This window comes from Rhinolophus hipposideros (genome assembly GCF_964194185.1).
Source record: "Rhinolophus hipposideros genome assembly, chromosome: X".
Classification (NCBI taxonomy): domain Eukaryota; kingdom Metazoa; phylum Chordata; class Mammalia; order Chiroptera; family Rhinolophidae; genus Rhinolophus; species Rhinolophus hipposideros.
In genome coordinates, this window is record NC_138046.1 from 78,076,439 (window position 1) to 78,087,064 (window position 10,626).

Consider the following 10,626-nt stretch of genomic DNA (forward strand, 5'->3'; position numbering starts at 1 on the left):
GAGATTTCTGGGTCATATGTTAAGTCTATTCGTAATTTTTTGAAGAATCTCCACACTGTCTTCCATTGCAGCTGCACCAATCTGCATTCCCACCAACAGTGTATGAGGGTTCCTTTTTCTCCAGAGCCTCTCCAATACTAGTTATTATTTGTCTTGTTGATGATAGCCATTTTAACTGATGTGAGGTGATATCTCATTGTTGTTTTTACTTGCTTTCTCTGATGATTAGTGATGTTGAGCATCTTTTCATGTCTATTGGCCATCTGTATTATTTTTTTAATTTTCATTTTTAAATAATTGACTTACATGATTGTGGTTTCTGGGAAGCCAAAATTTGTAGGGCAGACAGGAATTTCAGACAAGAATTAATGCTGCAGTCTTGATTATAAACTCTGTAGAGCAAGCAACCAGCCTGGAAATTCAAGCAGGATTTCGATCTTACAGTCTTGAGGCAGAAATTCTTCATCATCAAGAAACATCAGTTTTTGTTCTTAAGATCTTCAACTGATTGGAGGTCCACCAACATTATTGAGGATGATCCTTTACTTAAAGACAACTAATGATAAATGTAAATCATATCTACAAAATAACTTTCACAGCAACATTTAAATTAGTGTTTGACTAAGCAACTGGGTAACATAGCCTGGCCAAGTTGATGCATACAGTTAACTGTCAGAGGCTGTTTCAAGATGATGCTCTGAAGTACATTTTATAAAAAGGATACACATTGAAGATCCTTAAAAGTAGTCCAATTGGGTAAATAAGTGATTTCAGTAGCTTTGTGGCTCCATAACAGAAATTTAGCAACAACAAAACTTGCTTGTGAATGCTAAGAGAAGAGATGCCAAGGTCTTTGAGGCACTCCATCTGATAAAGAAAACATTCAGTAGTTACAGTAATCCAGACTATTTTAGAAGCCATCCTGGCACTTCTAACTGTCCTTATGTGGCGTGTTTCCACTGGAAGAAAAATGATCAGAAAGGCCTCAAGACTGACACAGCTGAGTAAAAGTGAACTGACATGTATATTTGCAATCTGGAAATTCCGCCTCAAGGTTGATTGAAAGAAGATATTTCTCTCTTTATCACATCTTGAATAATGGTATAAAAGATGCTTTAGCCAACTAAAAAGGCTGCCTGAGCTATGTTACAAATAAACACTGCAGTGGATTTTCTGGATACAGAAGGTGACATCAGTGTCAGTGTTACATACAGACTGGCAAACAACCCCAACGGACAGATGATGATGTTTGTAGAAGGTAGGACTAGATACTGGATATACTTGAATGCCAGGTGCCTTCAGAAATCTTTCATATGATCTTGATTTGTAAAAGCACTAAATTGGGCAGGATTCCTGTAGTATAGTATAGTAGAAATATAACATAAAACTGTATATAAACAAAAACTTAAAGTTATTTAACACTGTGGTCTGGTTCAAGTAATTCAATGTTTTACCAAGCTAGCATGCTAATAGCTTTCTCCTGGTTAAACCTGGTTTCATAGTAGGTCATTCTGCCACATGGAATTACTTATGGTGGCAGTTGATGGCAAAAGCAAAATCTGTTTTCTATTTCAGTGTTTTCTATGCATAGATTGATGTCCTTTTTCGTGTTTGATTTTACTCTTTTGATTATTTAGCTTAAGAAAGAACTAGAAGAAATTGTCCTGCTAAGATGGGTATACATAATATCACAAGAAAAAAAAAACTTTGAACAGGGTAGGATAGGATTCTTCTTTTTAGTTAATGCACTAAAAAAAGTGATGGAATGTTTTAAAATAAAGTTTCTTTATGTGAAAAAAAACAAATTGAAAGAAAATCTGAAATTGAAGTGTCCCTCCTTCCTCTAAGCAGAAGCACTGGTCAGAATTACTAATTAGTTATTCTACAGCCTGAAAATAATTCTTTACATTGGAATACTTCACATTTGAAAAATAGTATTCCAGAAACATCCTCTCTGCTTGTCTGAATCCTGCTTTATGCCATCTACAATGTCTAACTTCATATCACTAGCATGAGCCTTACATGAGGTAGATATTCAAAACATCATTGATGTATTGAGTCTCCTTGTGAAACATTGAAGGCACAATTCAAATAGCATCTCTCCCCCCCCACTCTCCCTATCTTCTCTCCCTCCAACCCTCTCCCTCTCCCTGTCCCTCTCTGACCTCACTCATTAAATTAGTTGGAAATATTAGTGAGGAGTTACTGAATGTCAACTTTCACTTAGTGATTTGTCATGTTAAATACTAGAAGGTAAATTGAGGATTCTGAGTTAATACAAAACCTAAAGAGAGGTATTGTGAAGGAACTTTTACTTCAAAAGAAAGCTACATAAACATCTTATGCCCCTTATAAGTATCTCAAAATTCTAGGCTGCTAAGATTAACTATGTTTGGTTATATTTGCCACTAATAGCTCCATCACTGGGACATGTATGCAGTGTGCTCCTGATACCAAAGCTGCTTAAAATCATCATTGTTCCCAAGATTACTTTGTTACAAATATTTTAATTATAGTGAGAACTTTTAAGGCGTACTCTCTTAGTAACTTTCAAATATACAATACAGTACTGTTAACTGTAGTCATTATGTTGTATATTACATCCCCAGGACTTATTTATTTATACTGGAAGTTTGTACCTTTTCACCACCTTCACTTATTTTGCCTATTCCCCACCTCTGGCAACCACCAATTTTTCACTGTATCTATAACTTCAGTTATTTTTTTAAGATTCTAAATATAAGTGAGATCATACAGTATTTGTCTTTCTCTGTTTGATTTATCTCACTTAGCATAATGCCCTCAGGGTCCACGACAAGATTTCCTTCTTTATTATGGCTGACTAGTATTTGAATATTTGAATATATATGTATGTATGTGTGTATATATATATCTACACTACATACACACACACATGAGGTCGGAAAATTAAGTTTGCAAACTTGTTGCAACAATACCAGAGGGATTATTTATTATGAATTTGTACCAAATGAACAAACAGTTAACCAAGTTTACTAGTTGGAGCTGGCATCGATGCATAGCTTCTCAAGCGGAGTACTTCGAAGGTGACTATAGTGATATTCAGCAATGAGGTATATAGCACTTTTTCTAGGATGAGTTTGCGAACTTAATTGTCACCCCTCGTGTATGTAATCTTTATACATATACCCTTTATCCATATACCCTTTATCCATATACCCTTTATACATACCCTTTATCCATTCATCCATTGATAGACACTTAGGTTGTTTCCATGTCTTGGCTATTGTAAATAATGCTGTGATGAGCATGGAGGCGCTGATATCTTTTAAAGTTAGCGTTTTTGTTTCCTTTGGATAAATATCCAGAACTGGAATTTCTGGATTATATGGTAGTTCTATTTTTAATTTTCTGAAGAACTTCAACACTGTTTTCCATACTGGCTACACCAATTTACATTCCTATTAACAGTGAATGAGAGTTCCCTTTTCTCCACATCCTCACCAACACTTGTTATTAATATTTCTTGTCTTTTTGATAATAGCTATTCTTACAGGTGTGAGGTAATAGCTCATTGTGTTTTTTATTTGCATTTTCCTAATGATTAGTGATGTTGAGCACCTTTTAATGTACCTATTAGCCATCTGTATATTTTCTTTGGGAAAATGTCTATTCAGATCCTCTGCCCATTTTTCATCAGGTTGTTTGTTTTTGTTCCTAAGATGTATGACTAGGTGAGAACTTTCATAGGAGTTACAAATTTAAATGCCTTCAAATTCCAGAAAACCAATCTAAATAAGTGATACCCTACCTGAAGGGAACAGTTCATAATCAGCTGCAGCCTATTATAGCCATTAAATAGTACTGACATACCTTTTCATTATGTCAAAAGACAGAAGTCAGACTCTTAGGTGAGATGACTCAAATTTTTAATGTGGGCAATCAATTCAAAAATTGTTTGCTTGGTGTGTTTTTTTAACACTGTGTAGACCAGACAAAGCCCTACCATCACTTTGCAATTTTTGGTTTGAGTCCTGCAAATCTCATTTCCAAAGAACAAAGAAACATCACTGAGGATCTTAAACTACTAGACATAGTAAATTTTGCAACTAAACTTAGTGAGGAAAGGCAAGAAGGAAAGGAATTATCATTTATTGAACACCTCATATGTGCCAGGCACTGTGCTCAATACTTTATTTTCATGATTTATTTTAATATTTTAAACTGCTTTGTGAGGTATAGGTACTATTACCCCCATTTTACAGATGAGGAAACTAAAGCTTACAGAAGTTATGTAACTTGACCAAAGTCACATATGACTAAGAAGTAATGGAACCATGGAATTTAGGCTTGTCTATCAAAATTTTGTTCATTCTGTCCTAACAGGTCTTTTACCTAAGAGTTAACAGGAGCTTACACTTGGACTCTTTTTATTAATGTGGGGTCATTGATTGGGATGTCAATAATACCTATTTTATTATTACTGCTAAAATAACTGAGGTAATTTTACTATCCCAGGAAACAAGGTATTTATTGACTTTGTTTCCAAATCTCATGTGATATATTTACATTTTAGTGCTTCTCCCTAAGGCAAAAATCATAAGGCACTTTTATTTCTCCTATTGTGGAAAAGAAACTCACATTGTCCATTCTTCCTCTCTGGTCAAAGTGCATATTAGCCAAGTCCTCAAGCAGCTTTTTTAAGCAGCTGATTTTACAGACAAACCTTCCCCTATCTCCCAATATCCCACACCACCGCTTTTCTTATACATGTAGGTAATAATTACTAACCATTAAGCAGCCTCAAAAAAGACTAAATGTTCCCCCTATTTGTCTCTGCTAAATGATGCCCACAATTAACTGGATATTAACACCAGATGCTCAGAGGGGGGAAATTATTCCCGAAATAACCAAGACTGAAATAGTAAGATATTTGAAAAGTTTTATGGCTCTATTCACAGTATTGACTTTGAATACTGTGGGAGGCAGCTCAGCTCAAGGTGCCGTGTTCAATCTTAGTTGCAGGGGGTGGAATCCACCATCCCTTGCGGGACTCGAGGAGTCGAACTGGCAACCTTGTGGTTGAGAGCTCACTGGCCCATGTGGGAATCGAACTACAGCCTTCGGAGTTAGGAGCACGGAGCTCCAACCTCCTGAGACACCGGGCCGGCCCAGAATGATGCCTTTAAATAATCTATTTGGATCAGAATCTCAGTGGGTAGTCTTGGAATATAGGGCCACTGATTATCATTCTTGTGTCATAGTAAGCCCACTCCCAACCAAATCAACTAGCAATGCTGGATCTATTCTCGAAAGGAGTAGGGTATTAGCTGTCAACTGGAACTACTATACACACTCAGGGACAATTTAATGAGCACTTACATTCCCAGAACCTGTCAAAGTCAATTTACTATCACACCAGATTGAGGATAGTGAGTAGAAAGGGAAGTATAGTTTATATATATAAGAAGATGGCAGGTGCTTGAGTTGATGGTGTCTTCCATGGAAACATTTATTAAGCATCAATTAGGATTTTTCTAACATAAAGGTAAGCCACATAGGGGATGCAAAGATAATTTAAGATGTATTCTCCTGCTCCCAAGAGTGTTCTCAAATACCTGATACAATGGACAACTCACTCAAAGATTGATTTAAAACTTTACCTTAATTTCATCAGGTCCTCAAGGCTAAATTCATTAGAAAACAGTCTCCGTTAAGGCTATAGTTGTACAAAACATAAAACAGTTTTCAAAGATCTTTAAAGAAAAAGTTACAAAATAATGAGTGGTAATACATGACAGTCTCTCTGTGTGAAAATATTTCCTTTACTCATCTGTTGAGGGAAACTTAAATTGTTACTTTTTTTAAAATTGGGGTGACAATTCTTAGTGAAATTATATAGATTTCAGGTGTACAATTCTGTATTACATCATCTATAAATCCCATTGTGTGTTCACCACCCAGAGTCAGTTCTCTTTCCATCACCACATATTTGATCCCCTTCACCCTCATCTCTGTTCCCCCAACCCCTTACCCTCTGGTAACCACAAAACTATTGTCTCTTTCTATGAGTTTTTGTTTCTCATTTGTTTGTCTTGTTCATTTGTTCTTTTTGGTTTATACACCACATATCAGTGAAATCATAGGGTTCTCTGCTTTTTCTATCTGACTTATTTCGCTTAGCATTATACTCTCAAGATCCATCCATGTTGTCACAAATGTTCCTATATCATCATTTCTTACTGCCGAATAGTATTCCATTGTGTATATATACCACAACTTCTTTATCCAATCATCTATCGAAGGACATTTTGGTTGTTTCCATGTCTTGGCCACTGGAAACAAAGCTGCAATGAACATTGGAGCACACGTGTCTTTATGTATAAATGTTTCAGATTTTTTGGGTAGATACCCAGGAGAGGGATTGCTGGGTCATATGGTAATTCTATTCTTAATTTTTTGAGGAACCTCCACACTGCCTTCCATAACGACTGCACCAGTCTGCATTCCCACCAACAGTGTATGAGGGTAGCTTTTTCTCCACAGCCTCTCCAACACTTGTTACTATTTGTCTTGTTGATGATAGCCATTCTGACTGGGGTGAGGTGATATCTCATTGTGGTTTTTATTTGCATTTCTCTGATGATTAGTGATGTTGAGCATTTTTTCATAAATCTATTTGCCATTTGTATGTCCTCTTTGGAGAAATGTCTCTTCAGGTCCTCTGCCCATTTTTCAATTGGGTTGTTTTTTGGTTGTTGAATTTCATGAGTTCCTTGTATATTTTAGATATTAGCCCCATATCGGAGGCACTGTTTGCAAAAGTCTTCTCCCATTCAGTTGGTTGCCTCTTTATTTTGTCGATGGTTTCTTTTGCTGTGCAGAAGCTTTTAAGTTTCATATAGTCCCATTTGTTTATTTTAGCTTTTACTTCCATTGCCTTTGAAGTCAAATTCATAAAATGCTCTTTGAGCACAAGGTACATAAGTTTAGTACATATGTTTTCTTATATGCAGTTTATTCTGGCAGATCTTATGCTGAAGTCTTTGATCCATTTTGAATTAATTTTGGTACATGGTGACAGATAGCAGTCCAGTTTCATTCTTTTGCACGTGGCTATCCAATTCTGCCAGCACCATTTATTGAAGAGGCTGTCTTTCCTCCACTGTATGTTTTTAGCTTCTTTGTCAAAAACTAACTGTCCATATTTATGTGGTTTTATTTCTGGGTTCTCAATTCCATTCCATTGGTCTACGTGTCTGTTTTTCTGCCAATACCATGCTGTTTTGATAATTGTAGCCCTGTAGTACAAGCTAAAGTCAGGTAGTGCAATACCTCCAGTATTGTTCTTTATTCTTAAGATTGCTTTGGCTATTCGGGGTTTTTTGTGGTTCAAAAAAAATCTTATGATTTTTTCTTCCATTTCTTTTTAAAATGACATTGGGATTTTGATGGGGATTGCATTAAATCTGTATATTGCTTGGGGTAATAACCATTTCTATTATGTTGATTCTTCCAATCCATGAGCACAAAATGTCTTTCCATTTCTTTGTGTCTTCTTCAATTTCTTTTTAAAATGTCTTACAGTTTTCAGCACATAGGTCCTTCACACCCTTAGTTAAGTGTATTCCTATGTATTTTATTCTTTTTGCTGCAATTGCAAAGGGAATTGTTTTTTGTGTTCTTTTTCTGAGATTTCATTGTTAGTGTATAGGAATGCAATGGACTTTTGTACGTTGATTTTGTAGCCAGCAACTTTACTGTATTTGTTGATTGTTTCTAACAGCTTTTTGGTGGAGTCTTTAGGGTTTTCTATATATAGGATGATGTCATCTGCAAAGAGTGACAATTTAACTAATTCATTCCCAATTTGGATGCCTTTTATTTCTTTCTTTTGCCTGATTGCTCTGGCAAGGACTTCCAACACTATGTTGAAAAGCAGAAATCAAAAAAAAAAAAAAGAAAAAGAAAAAGAAAAAAAGAAAAGAAAAGCAGAGGTGATAGGTGTAGTGTTCCTGAACATAGAGCAAAGGGCTTCAGTTTTTCACCATTAATTATGAGATTAGCTGAGGGCTTCTCATAGATGGCCTTTATTATGTTAAGGCATTATCCTTCTATACCTAATTTATTAAGTGTTCTAATCATAAATGGATATTGTATCTTGTCAAATGCTTTTTCTGCATCAGTTGATATAATCATATGATTTTTGTCCTTTATTTTGTTTATGTGATGTATCACATTGATGGATTTGCAGATGTTGAACCATCCTTGTGCCCCGGGGAAGAACCCCTCTTGGTTGTGGTGAATAATCTTTTTAATACATTGTTGTATTCGATTTGCTAGAAGTTTGTTTAGGATTTTTGCATCTTTATTCATCAGAGATATTGGTCTGTAGTTCTCTTTTTTTGTGTTGTCCTTACAAAGTTTTGGTTTCAGGGTTATTTTGGCCTCATAAAATGAGTCAGGAAGTACTGTCTCTTCTTCAATTTTTTGGAAGAGTTTGAGCAGGTTTGGTATTAGATCCTGTTTGAAGGTTTGGTAGAATTCACTAGTGAAGCCATCTGGTTTCATGACTTTTGCTTTTAGGAAGGTTTTAGATGACTGACTCTATTTCATTACTGGTGATAGGTCTGTTTAGATTTTCCAGTTCTTCATGGTTCAGCCTTGGAAGGCTATATGTTTCTAAGAACTTGTTCATTTCTTCTAGGTTATCGAATTTGGGGGCATATAGTCCTTCATAGTATTCTTGGATGATCCTATGTATTTCTGTGGTGTCTGTGATAACTTCCCCTTTTTCATTTCTGATTTTGTTAATTAGTGTCTTCTCTCTTTTTATCTTAGTGAGTCTAGCCAACTGTTTGCCTATTTTGTTAATCTTTTCAAAGAACCAGCTCTTTTTCACATTAATTTTTTAATTCTCTTTTTGTTCTCTATTTCATTTAGTTCTGCTCTGATTTTTTTTATTTCCTTTCTTCTGCTGTCCTTGGGTTTCACTTGTTCTTCCTTTTCTAGTTCTTTAAAGTGTAACATGAGGTTATTTATTTGGGATTTTTCTTGTTTCTTGAGATAGGCTTCTAATGATATAAATTTCCCTCTTAAAACTGACTTTGCTACATCCCAAAAATTTTAGTAGGATGCATTTTCATTGTCATTTGTTTATATGTAACTTTTGATCTCTCCTCTAATTTCTTCTTTGACCCAGTCGTTCTTCAAAAGTACGTTGTTTAATCTCCATGTATTTGTGTTTTTTCCTGCTTTCTTTTTCCAGTTGATATCCAATTTCAAAGCCTTGTGATCAGAGAATATGCTTCGTGTGATTTCAATCTTCTTAAATTTGCTGAGGCTACTTTTATTCCCCAATATATGGTCTATCCTTGAGAATCTTCCATGTACACTCGAAAAGAATGTATAGTCTGATGTTTTAGGATGAAGTGCTCTGCATATGTCAATGATGTCCATTTCATCTAATGTGTCATTTAGGGCTGCTATTTTGTTATTTATGTTCTGTTTGGATGATCTATCCATAGCTGTCAATGATGCATTTAAGTCCCCTAGTATAATTGTGTTTTGGTCAATTTCTCCCTTTAGTTCTGTTAGTAGTTGCTTGGTATATTTCGGTACTCCCTGATTGAGGGCATAAATATTGATGACTGTTATGTCTTCTTGTTGTATAGTCCCCTTTACCATTATGAAATGTCCATGTTTGTCTCTTCTTACCTTTTTCACCCTGAAGTCTGTTTCATCTGATAACACTATGGCTACACCTGATTTTCTCTGAGTACCATTTGCTTGGAGTGTCAATTTCCACTCTTTCAGTTTGAGTTTGTGCCTGTGCTTGTAGCTGAGATGTATCTCTTGGAGACATTATATAGTTGGGTTTAGTTTTCTGATCCAATCTGCTATTCTGTGCCTTTTTATTGGTGAATTCAGTCCATTTACATTTAGGGTGATTATTGATACGTGAGGATTTCCTGTCATTCTATCTTTAGGTGTCTGTTAAGGCTGTGTCTCCATTGTTTCCTTGACTTTTTGTTGTTGTCTGTTATTTCTGTGTGGTGGTATTCTATGATGTTTCCCTCTCTTTCTTCTTTTATTACAATATATATTTCAGTTCTGGATTTTTTTTGAGTGGTTACCCTTAAGTTTATATAAAAAAAAATTTGATATTTAGAGTATTCCATTATCTTCAGGACGCTTACTTTCTCCATTCCCATATACCGGTTCAGGCGTTTACTCTCCCTGTTTTCGTGTTGCCACAAATTGTCCCTGTTGATGGTGGTTGAATAGCCTCGTTTAGTATTTCTTGTAGTGCAGGTCGCGTATTGGAAAACTCCCTCAGCTTCTGTATGTCTGCAAAGGTCTTTATTCTTCCTTCATATCTAAAGGTTATCTTTGCTGGATATATTATTCTTGGCTCATAATTTCTCTCTTTCAATAGTTGAATATTTGGTTCCACTCCCTCCTGGCTTGTAGAGTTTCTCCTGAAAAATCTGATGATAATCTAATGGGCTTTCCTTTGTAGGTTACCGTCACCTTTTCCCTGGCTGCCTTGAGGTCCTTCCTTGTCATTTATTTTAGACAGTTTCAATAAAATGTGCCTTGGAGAAGGCCTGTTGGGATTGAGGTAATTAGGTGTTCTATTTGCTT

The 10,626-nt window shown here is 35.6% G+C and overlaps 1 pseudogene across 1 annotated transcript; it reads right to left on the reverse strand.

Annotated features, from left to right (window-relative positions):
• Positions 1 to 684: 684 nt before the first annotated feature.
• LOC308495065 lies at positions 685 to 1,510 on the reverse strand (annotated as a pseudogene). The gene is made up of 2 exons: positions 1,455 to 1,510; positions 685 to 1,296 (listed from the first exon to the last, which is right to left on the reverse strand). The product of its transcript is annotated as an uncharacterized misc_RNA (transcript).
• Positions 1,511 to 10,626: the final 9,116 nt, after the last annotated feature.